General features: G+C 30.3%; 2 long non-coding RNA genes across 5 annotated transcripts; one reads left to right on the top strand and one right to left on the bottom strand.

Moving 5' to 3' along the window:
* The first annotated feature begins 475 nt into the window (after positions 1–475).
* LOC145009236 (uncharacterized) lies at positions 476–8,213 on the top strand. Of its 4 annotated transcripts, none has more exons than XR_013663806.1 (6): positions 476–914; positions 1,006–1,119; positions 4,296–4,433; positions 5,596–5,885; positions 6,783–6,870; positions 7,932–8,213. It is a non-coding gene; the product is annotated as an uncharacterized LOC145009236 (long non-coding RNA). The 4 variants fall into 4 exon arrangements; XR_013663805.1 differs by having other exon boundaries at positions 4,296–4,437; XR_013663803.1 differs by lacking the exon at positions 4,296–4,433.
* Positions 2,256–5,446, bottom strand: LOC145009237 (uncharacterized). Its single transcript, XR_013663807.1, has 3 exons — positions 5,357–5,446; positions 4,653–5,233; positions 2,256–2,687 (listed from the first exon to the last, which is right to left on the bottom strand). It is a non-coding gene; the product is annotated as an uncharacterized LOC145009237 (long non-coding RNA).
* Positions 8,214–10,689: the final 2,476 nt, after the last annotated feature.

Here is a 10,689-nt window from a genome sequence, read left to right as displayed (position 1 = left end):
GATGAATCTAATAGATATTTTTTTATTTCTAATAGGAAACGAAATTTGGTTTATATGTTTGATGAATATATATATATATATATATATATATATATATATATATATATATATATATATATATATATATATTGGTGGATCTGATATATATGTTTGATATATATGTTTGATGAATCTAATAGATATTTTTTTATTTCTAATAGGAAACGAAATTTGGTTTATATGTTTGATGAATATATATATATATATATATATATATATATATATATATATATATATATATATATATATATATGAGTAGGATCAAATGAGAACACTTAAAAGGTTGAGAACGCGAGAGCAGATCTAAGGCTTCTAAATTTTAAAATCAAAGGTTAATATTATCGGTCCATTTATATAAATTTTGAAAATCATAGGATTAAACTGTAACTTCCTAATTACTTAAAAGGTACTATACTCATTAGGTTTTATCTTATTTTTTATTAACTCCTAAAATCTCTCTCTCGCTTTCCTTTAAACCCTAATCGATGGAATCCAGGACTAAAAAAAACATCCGCCTCTTCCCTCTCATCTCTCCATTGCCGACTTTTACATATTAGATCTGAGCTTCATTCTCCGTAGAAATTTGATCGATGAGTAGCCTTTTGTGACAGAAGGGATTTGGTGGGATTTCAATTTTTTTTTGTTATCAATTGTATCATCCAACTGGTGTAAGGAGAAGCAATAAGTGGTGTGCTAGAAGTTGAATCTTTTGCCTTTTGTACAAAGGTGTCAAATACGTGGTGGTAGAAGAGGGTTTTTCGTTTTTAGAAGCCATACACCATGATAACGACGATGTTTTCACGAGCAATTCATTGTAGCAGCAACAAGATCAAATTTCACCACTCTTCAATCTCACACATCTTCTTCGTCGCCAGGTGCATTACTGATTACTCTAATCGTTATTATTTTTTTTAGGGTTTCTGGATAGATTCATGAATTCACTAAATGGAGTCTCGGATGGCTCAGATGAGCACGGAAACAGAAAGTATTGTTGATAGGCTCAAGAGTTCTGGATTATGGCGAACCAAAGGTCTAATTGGAGGAAAATGGATTGATGCTTATGATGGGAAGACAAGCGAGGTATTAAACTTTTCCACATCATCGTTACCGAAGATCACTCCAATCCATATCATATATGAACTCCTAACAGAAATCACAATTTAATTTCTTTGAGTCCATAATTTTCGATTTTGAGTTTTAATTTCTTTGATGTCATAATTTTAGATTTAATGGAATAGCTTTTAAATATAGAGATCAAGAGGTAAGCTTTGAGTTTCAATCATTAACTTCTATGTAAGGCACGTGGGGGGTTATTTTGGGCTTGATATTAGAAACCCTAACCCATCTATCGTATATGCTTACTAGTGAGGTTTTTAGGGCCGTGCTTATTGTTAAAGTGGAGCAACAAAACGAAAGTACTATGCTATAATTATGCAGGTTTCCATAGTAGAATGCCTTGATAGGAACACAATTGAGTTAACTCCAAGTTAAGAGAAAGAAGCTTTCCATTAATAGTTGCAAAACATATAAATGATCGTTCACATTGTCAAAATACTACACAAAGATATTGCAACATGTGGTGCACGCTCCCAACCTGGAGAATATATAATATACTGTTATATAAGGACCTTAAACCTGCCGTGCCAATTTTTAGTTGGGCATGCCATACCCTTCGGTCCGGGTTCCCTGATAATAAAATGGAAATGATTTATTACTAAAATCATAAATTGGACACATTGTAACCAACTAAAATGTTTTTGAAGTGGAAAAAAAACCTGGTAAATAGAAAAAAAGACCAACACCACTCCAAGTTTCCAGGGTCATATGTGTAAAGTGGTGTTCAATCAGAAAGGGTATAAAAAGATGGCTTAAACAATAAATATGATAAAAACAATCATAAAAAAATAAGTCCATTTTACATATTTACCCTTGTTCTTGTCGCCTAATAGCCAATTGATTTGGTTAAAACTCCTAGAGGCGTCATTTGACTTTTTACCTAACGATCAAGATGTAGGATTTATACCTAGATTCAAATTAGTGGATTGACGGGTGTATGCTATAACTTAAGAAACAAATCACCACAATTCTAAAAGTTTACATGGACTGGAATTGAGAAATCCATGGTTAATATGTAACTTAGTACATCCCAAAATAAGGATGTCATTCAATAACAAATCAAAAAAGATTATTTGTTTTCTAATAATGATTTCCAATTTTTATTACACATCGTTTGACCCCGTTTGATTCTATTATCCATTACCATTTTTTTTTATCTATCAGGGAATGGTAAAAACTTAAATTAAAGAGAAAAGGAATGAATTTTTAAAATATGTACATAACATGAAATTGGCTATCATCTTATCAATTTCAAGCGTTTTGGCATATCTTTTAGACGGATGTCATCCAATCTCTCTTCTTGTGTTTACACACGTTTTACAAACATAGGCAGATAATAATAATAAAAAACAACAATATTTATGAAGGATTGAATATATATAAAAAAAAATTATTAACAGAGTGAAGTTCCTACCTTCAGTCTCTTAATTTTTTGATTTTTGTATGAGTAGTTTGCCTTTCCCATCTCATTAATTTGGTTCTTCATAAGTCGGTCAAAGTACTTTACTCCACCACAAAAAAAAAACCACCATCTGCATAGAGATTATATAGGAACTCATTTACCACAACAGAAAAATACAACACAAATATACATCACATGAGGTAAAGGAGAGACCGCTTCTTACTGTGACAACCGAACATATGTTGTCCCTAAATATATTTGTTTAACTAAGGTGAGTAATTATACTAAGGCTGAACATAATAAACATCTTTACTATATAATCCTACTTTTATTTTTTTATTTTTTTTATTATACCATTGCGTTTCATAGTTCTCTCCTATTAGGCATTATACTTTGTAAAATTACCTAAATATAACATCGTACTTTGAATTTATGTATAATTAAAACTTTGTGCTTCGAAAAGTGTACGTAATAACTATATATATATAATCCATTATTGTAATGGAAAGAAATGAAAGTAGCATGCTATAATACACAAGTAAATGAAAGTACATTGTTATCTTTTTTTTTACATTTACACTTTTCTTTTAACTAAATAATTGAATGTATATAAACAATGGTGGATCCAAGATTTGGTTCATTAGAGCCACAACGCTGCTAAAATCAGGGGCATTACTGACGGATAAATATTTGTCGAAAGTACCAACGAATAGGAATTAACATAGTAAATACATAAACGTGTAAATAAAACTTAAAAAGTAATATATATATATATATATATATATATATATATATATATATATATATATGTTTGTTATTTTGTTGCATACAAAAAAACGTTTAATGAAATTAATCATACATGCATAATATGATTAAAATGAACCCTTACTGGTACGTGATGATATGTGATAGCTAGTGTTCAATTTTTTATAATATTCAAACAAATTCTTCTTAATATTGGCACAACCCCTTTAAAATGTCAAAAACCTATACATGATGTATCAAAACCTTTCTTTTAACATTTGAATTGGATTATTGCTAATATAGAAACTGTAGGGGGGAAATTATAAATAAACAAAAGTTTTAGCCTGTCACATAGTATAAAAACTAAAAACTTTGGTGGTTTCTCATTCCTTAATACTTGCATCCACAACTGTATGTAAAGGGTCATGTAATCTTGACAGCCAATAAAATGTGATTTCAATAGTGAACTACATGGTTGTGCAAAGCCAATTATAACATAAACCATTAAGCAATTATAGATATTGATGCTAGTAATTCACATTTGCTTTGTTTGAATTCATTGACCGATAACATTTTCTTACCTTCCTTTGTCTCTGGGGCTTGGTATGGAAGCATAACTTAGTAAAATCAGGAAAAACATGTCATGAAATTTGCTCATCCCATAGATAATTACATTTAACAGCATCTGTCAAGACAATTTTTTTGCTCAGTGCCCTGCATCTTTTAGCTGCATTGGCACCTTTTTTACTTTCTCTCCCTATGTTATTAAGGATTCATTTATTTATTATTATTTTAGATAAAACTTTGCATTAGAACCATCCATCTAAAGTCAAAACCTTCCATGTAGATTCAACTTCAAAACAGTGAAAAACAAATTTTAACCAAATGAATTTGTTTATCCTAAAGATATATCGTGCCTTTGTTTATGATTGTTTACACATATAAAGTATATATGAACAAAACACTATAAATTGATTACCTAGGGTTTTGGCAGTGTTTATGTATGCATTCAGTTACACAAGAAGGAAAAAGCGACATTAAAGCAGGTGGGAGAGAAAGGGATGAAGTGATCTGATAGAGTTCTTAGGAGAGATAAGGTTGCTGAACAGAGTACGTTAGGTGTGAAAAGCATGTAGGTAATTAATTAGTTTTTAATACATGTTAACTTGCAGAAAAACAAACCCTCTTTTGCGTCAATTGTCACACTGAAACCTCAAATATGGACTATTACAAAGTAACCTTAAATTCGGAAATCCTACTATATCATGGTGATAACCTGGTGGATAGTAAAACACGCAACAAAAAAATACGATTATTATAATGAATCGAACATAAAGAGATATGGATTTACCTCGGATGGCGTAAAAGTTTTAGAAAAAGCCGCTTCCATATGTTCTTTGGTGATAACCGTCTTCAATTCTCCGTATCTTTCTTTGTGGTGCATCAAATTTTGCTTTGAGAAGTTTCAGGTTCACCCATGGCGTTGGGCGATTGAAGGCGATGAGGTTGGGTTTTCTTCGAGAGAGAGAGAGAGAGAGAGAGAGAGAGGGGAAAGAGAGACTAAACACAAACCTCACAAATTAGAGAGGTCTTCCCACTCCCCTGCAAATATCGTTACCAAATTAGCTTAACTTGGCTTCGATGGCAACTCACAGAACCTATATTTCAAAAATGAAACGAAAAGTAAGCAATACAAACCTGGATTATAAAAACAATAAATAAAACATATGAATTTATACGGACCTTAAATACAGAATAAAGATGGAGTCGACATGGCAATAATACAAACATTAAATAGAGAATAAAGATAGAGTCGGCATGGCGTACAGATGAAATCGGAGAGGGTGTCTCAGCCACATTCAACCAGACGTGGCGGTGAATGGATCTTATTTAATTTTGAAGTCTCCAGCATCAGCGAGAGGTCAGGATGACCTGAAGCAAGCAGGCAACTGAATTGGTTTTTCGAAGAGAATGATGATGGATTTTAAGAAGCTTATGTGCAAAACCAAAAAAATAATTGCAGTTTTTTTTAATAAAGAACGGAGAGATACCTACTTGCGATTGGGAAAGAGAAATAGAAATTCAAAATTAGGTTTTGTATACACAGAGAAGCTTCAAGGTAGATGTGACGATTGGAAATAGAGGCGGTGGAAAGTGCACGATCATGAGAATCTCACAAGTTCATATTAACAAATAAGCTACGTCGGCTCCTAAATATGATGTTTTGGAATCGTAGAAAGAAGAAGAAGAAATTATGTGGGTACCTGATTTAGGGCTTTTTCTCTTTATGGTAGGATGGCGAGTCGGCTGCAATCAAGGAGAGGTGTCGATTAAAGAAGATCCAAGAGTGGCAAGCAGCATCGGGAGAAACGACACTGCCAACAAGTAAAACCCACCACCACGTCTTCTTCATCATCGTGATGTCAGGCTGATTGGAAGCAAGCAGGATGGCAGCTTTCAGCACCAAACGATACCGTTTCTTCAATCCCAGTATTTGGAGCTGAAAGGAGTTTAAGCATGCAAACAGGGAAGTTTCTCGTACACGTGGATAGGTTAACGGTGCAGAAGAGGGTTTCACATATAGGTATCTGATATATATATATATATATATATATATATATATATATATATATATATATATATATATATATATATATATCTTCTCTAATAAATGAAAGTTTTTTTTGCCACTTGTCACACTCTCATTCATTTTGCCACATGTAATTTTGTGGTTATTTTGAATTAATTTTTATTCCATATGTAATTTTGTGGTTTTCTTATTTTATTAAGTTTCATATGATATTTAAATTTAATAATAAATACATATTAATTTCATTAATTGACTTTCCTTATAATTTCAAAATTTTAATATAAAATTTCATTAATTTGCTTTGATTATTTTATCTAAATGATTTGTTTAAATTTAAAAGAGAAAAAAATACTTTAATTTTAGTTATTCAATATGTTTCTTATTTTTCTTATAAATTCAAATTTTCTCAAATGTTTATACATATTTAATTGTTTTAAATACACCCATGTAATACATGGGACTCACACCTAGTGTATATATATATATATATATATATATATATATATATATATATATATATATATATATATATATATAATAAACAAAACCATATGTCCACGTGTCCCTTCAAAACTTCAGTTTTCTGCCAATGTAAAATACCGGTTTTACCCCTTCTTTGTTTCATGTAGGATTCGATATGGAAATATGGAATATAGAATATGGATATCGAATTGAATATGGAAACCATATAACGCCCTGTCTTGATTCAATTTTAATTGCAAATAACAGCTGTACACATTAACTCAATTTCATTAGATACCCGATTAAGAGCATGTTATTATGGTATCCATAACAATCAGATCGATTACATTTAATTTTGATTATTACGTAGGTTTGAACGTATTATACTCGATATATACTTGAAACATACGACTTCAACTTTCTCTACAGCATCAGTCTTTCCAAGGTTTTGCATCATCAACACTTCAGTTATCGGATATTCAATAAGCGACTTTAATCAGCGACTTCAATCCTTTCGGTAAGTTTCTGATTCTCAATGTGTATATGTAAGCGCCTGTTTCCCATAGAAGGACAGAACATGGCGAGGTTAACCCCTTGGATAGACACTTCAATTATCGAATATTCAATCACCGTATATACCCCTACCCCTGCCTGGATTTTTACGAATTTAAGGTTTAATATTCAAATATAGGATTTGTATCCTTGCGCTCATGAAACCAATATTAATCGTAAAAGCTTGAAGTTTGTAACCTGAGATTTAGTAAACCACATATAATGGGTGATGTTTATTGTGAAATTTTCAATGTCGTGTCTATATATTTGCAAATCTATAGGCTATTGCTATTCTCTATATATTGGTTTACTTTTCTTTTTATAAAAACCTTGGACTAGCTTTTTTTCGGTAATATATTTGCAGATCTATAGGCTATTGTATAACCTTTCGCTTCATGTTTTTCTAGATTTTTTTCCAACGTGTGACTACAACGCTCCTGAAGTTTAGCTTAATTTTTTTGATTAATCTGTTGTTTTCCCTATTTTCCATTCAAAGCTTAACAATATGAATTTCAAAAAGGAATAGTTATGATGGGGTTTAATAAGTCATTTTAAAAAAACACTCCTAAACACCCATTAGTATGTTTTATTAATTTTTTTTTTCAAATATTAGATTAGTCATTACGACTCAAATTTATTAATTGTGTTTTTCTTTACCAACCAAAGCCTGTGTTTTCCATCTTCTTAATCTCCAGTTCTTCATTATATTATTTAGGTTAAAGTTCTGCTTGTGTATCCTTCATTCAGTAATATTTTGTTTGCCATCTTAAACTGTTTTTAAATTACCAATTAATGCATTGTACTTTTCTTTTTATAAAAGCCTTGGATTAGCTTTTTTTTTTTTCAGTAATATTCTTAAATTGTTTTTAAATTACCATCTTCTTAAACTATTTTTAAATTACCAATTAATGCATTGTACTTTTCTTTTTATAAAAACCTTGGATTAGCTTTTTTTCGGTAATATTCTTAAACTGTTTTTAAATTACCAATTAATGTTTGCCATCTGCTTGTGTATCTTTCATTCAGTAATATTCGTCCACCAAGGTACCTCGATTGAATTCAAAGGTGGATGACAACACATGTCTATTAATACCAAAGCTCGAAAAGTAATTTCAGATTGTTATTTTTGAATCAACAATATTCTTGAATTAGCTTTTTTTTTTTTCGGATTCTCTTTGGTAGTATTGGTCATCATGGTGTTCGCTATTCCAACATTGATACTTATTGGTTTATTTTCGCTGTTATTCTCTATCTTAAGTAAAGACTGCTTTTTGGGTTATGATTGTAATTAGAATATTCTTCTTTTAATATGTGTGTGGCATATGTGTGTTCTTTTCTTCTTCCTTTTATAAGTATATCTTCTCGATATGAGAAAAGATATATCAAATATGAAGAAATTAAATAAAATGGTAAATTCTTGGGGTATGAAACCGATGCATGCATTCTTCGAAATCTGTTTTCCTGTGTATTGAATGTGTAACAAGATGAAACAATGTGAAATGTCATTTTTGCACCAGTCAAATTGTTTTTAATTTACCAATTAAGGCATTGTACTTATTTTTTTCATGTTGTAATTATGTTCAAAGGAAGAATATGAGTAACAGGAGGAAACAAATATGTTTTTCAAACAATTTACCAATTAAGGCATTGTATTTTTCTTTTTTATGTTATAAGTATATTTAAAGGACGAAAATGTCCGCTCCAAAAGTATGTATGCAATAAAAGAAAGAAACAACTATGTTTCTAAACAGTACATGACAAAAAAAATTATTTGCAAAGGACGAAATGTCATTCATGTTATAAGTATGTTCAAAGTACAAAAATGTCATCTCCAATATAAATGCAATAAAAGAAGGAAACAAATATGTTTCTAAACAATACAGGACAATGAAAAAGAAATGATATTTGCAAAGGACGAAAAATGGTATTTGCAGCTTCATCTTGACTCTCTGTGGCACTATTTTAAGTATTTTTAGTTGATGAGGCTTTGATCTCAAATATCGTAAGTAGCACATCCTCCTCTACCTGCACATACAAATATGTTTTTAAAGACTTTTACTATCAATATATATTTATATATATATATATATATATATATATATATATATATATATATATATATATATATATATATATGCAATAAAATTCGAAAAAAATTACATATTAAAGCATTCTACTTAGCTTTTTCATGTTATAAGTATGTTCAAAGGACGAAAATGTCATCGCCAATATATATATATATATATATATATATATATATATATATATATATATATATATATATATATATATATATATGTGTGTGTGTGTGTGTGTGTGTGTGCGCGCGCGCGCAATAACCGAAGGAAAATAAAACGTTTTGAAACAGTACAGTACAAAAAAAAGGTTTGTGCAATAAAATTCCAAAAAATTACATATTAAGGCATTGTACTTTTCTTTTTCATGTTATAAGTATGTTCAAAGGACGAAAATGCCATCGCCAATATATATATGCATTCTTCGAAATCTGTTTTCTTGTGAATTGAATTTGTAACAAGAGGAAACAATGTGAAAACGACGAAAATGCCCTCACCAACCTTATAGAAAAAGGTATTTCAGTTTCTTCTTTGAAATTTAAATGTTATGAAAAATGGTAGCAATGAAGGTTTGAAAGAGACAAATACAAAATCACTCTAATTTCGTCTAAAAAGAGATCAATACACTTGTCAAGGCTGCAATATAGTTTCACAATGTTGCAACTCCTATAAATACTTTGTTTTATTGCTGCTTAAATCCTCAAAAAAAAAAAAAAAAAAAAAAAAGATCAAGCAACAACAAGGGTCAAAATTGCCAAACCAGTAACATCAGGGACTTATTTAGCACTTTTCGATTACTGCTTATCCAATCTTTGTTCTAAGTTCCTCCTGTACTCCAATGAATTATTTGCTTCATCTCTCTTGACCCATTTTATATTTTGACATTTATGATTCAAATACAAAATCTTGGAGGAGTTGTGATGAGATAAAATTGCAGTCAAAATATGTTAAAATGGGTCCAAAGCTGGTTGAGAATGACCAATATGCAGTCAAAATGCCCTGCACCAGACATCAAAACAAAAAAGGACAAAAATACCCTTGCCAATATAAATTGCGTACATGTATACACTACAAAGAGACAAAAAATGACCAAAATACCCTGCACCAGACATCAAAACAAAAGTCACTCCACCCTATTAAGAGCATCTTATTATCAAATCTGATTTCATATATAAGATATGATATCTATTACATTTAATTTTAATTATTAGGTCAATTTGATCGTATTCTGCTCTATATATACTTCATATGTATGATATCAATCATTCCTTTACATCATCGTCTTTCCAAGCTCTTCAATCATCACATTAAAAAATCGTCCACTCAATCCCAGACTTCAATCCTTTCGGTAACTTTATAAAAAACCTATTTTCAGATTGTTTGTTTATCTTTTTTTTTTTTTTTTTTTTTTTTTTTTTTAATGTCTGTGTTAATCATCATTGAAAATTCTTTCTGCTAGTTAATGTGTATGTGTGTGTGTGACAATTTAACTGTTTCTATTAAGATGAAACTTTTAGTAAGTTTTTTTTTTAAACACAAAATTGAGAAATCAAACGTAAAAAATGTTGATTAGAGTAAACTTATTGAGTGATTGGATATATATCGACCTGTTGACAAACTTCGAGTGGATAGATATCGCCATATGTGACATTCCATTGTTTGATACTGTATGGATCTTCAGCGCCGGTTATGGCGATTAGGAAAGCACC

The sequence above is a fragment of the Lactuca saligna genome, chromosome 8 (genome assembly GCF_052625555.1).
Source record: "Lactuca saligna cultivar CGN05327 chromosome 8, ASM5262555v1, whole genome shotgun sequence".
Classification (NCBI taxonomy): Eukaryota; Viridiplantae; Streptophyta; class Magnoliopsida; order Asterales; family Asteraceae; genus Lactuca; species Lactuca saligna.
The sequence above is the reverse complement of the archived record's forward strand: the minus strand, read 5'-3'. Positions and strand labels throughout refer to the sequence as shown.